Consider the following 1,338-nt stretch of genomic DNA (forward strand, 5'->3'; position numbering starts at 1 on the left):
TACTTTTCTTCGCGTTGCCGCAATCACATAAGATAAGATAAGATAAGATAAGATAAGATAAGATAAGATAAGATAAGTTAAGATAAGATAAGATACATCTTTATTGTCCAAATCCTGGCACATTCGTTTGGTGTTTCACTACGTACACACATATACACACACAAACATACGCACAAACGCTCACACACACACACACACACACAAACACACACATATATACACATACACACATACACACATACACACACACACACACACACACTCACACAACTATGCACACACACGCAGGTTTACAGTCACATGCATAATATAATATAATTGAACATGTAAAAAAAATGAACGGATAATTTTTGTTTAAAACTATTTGTAAAGCTTTCACTGGATCTTTCAGTAGAGTTTTGGGAAGCAGACAATTATGATTATGCCAGGAAGAGATTTGCAACATTATACATTGAAAGCTTTTGAAATCTGAAATGTTCAGAATATGCAACGTAATGAGAACGTTAAGTAAAGGCTGTTTTGAAAATTTTTCAGAGGCCTTAGTTTTTGTTGAACATTCTCGCTTAGCGTTGCACATACATCCCGGACAAAATCCTTGTTAAATCCTTGTTAAATTTCTGGAATCCCGTCGAAAACAAAGACCAAAAAGTGACAACGTCTAATAAATAAACTTGAAAACGTGACAGAGCATGGAAATGAATCTTTCTACACGCTTGCCATTTTTTGTTGCCTTTGTTCTTAGTTTGTAGCGACAAACTTTATTTTTTCCGGATCATATTGAAAGCAAAGGTGAACAGCAGTAAAGAATTCAACACAACAAGTATACAAAAAAACCGTAACTACATAGCATACCAAAAACAAAAAAAAGAACTAACCGCGATACGAATATGGAATATTAATGGAAGATAGTGTTCAGGAAATCAGCTGAAAGCCCACTTTTCAAACCCTATTCTGTTTTTATTTTATATTTATATTATATTATATTATGCTTTGAAGTAAAAAATTCAGGTTTTTACTTTTATTGAAGGCTCAAGGATATTTATTTACGTTCATTTCGCCCTGGCGTGTCTTGCTTGGCATTATATTTATAGAGGAGACCGTTGAACATCTTCTCCATCACTGCCAAAAACCTGGCAGTTCTTCGACGCAGGCTCCTACACACACCTACAGACTTACAAAGCCTGCTCTACTCTGGCGTTGACCAGATGACAAAGACATGTAGTTACTTGAGGGAGGCATTGCGCTGCCAAGAGCGAAATGCTCACAGCTAAAGGGATTTGAAAACAACAACAACAACAACAACAACAACAACAACAACAACAACAACAACAACAACAA

General features: G+C 35.7%; 1 protein-coding gene across 1 annotated transcript in view; it reads left to right on the forward strand.

Annotated features, from left to right (window-relative positions):
- Window positions 1–1,338, forward strand: part of LOC101847330 (voltage-dependent calcium channel subunit alpha-2/delta-3) — a gene marked incomplete at its 3' end in the record, with an annotated part of 301,283 nt that overhangs the window by 238,858 nt on the left and 61,087 nt on the right.

This window comes from Aplysia californica, unplaced genomic scaffold (assembly GCF_000002075.1).
Source record: "Aplysia californica isolate F4 #8 unplaced genomic scaffold, AplCal3.0 scaffold00116, whole genome shotgun sequence".
Lineage (NCBI taxonomy): Eukaryota > Metazoa > Mollusca > Gastropoda > Aplysiida > Aplysiidae > Aplysia > Aplysia californica.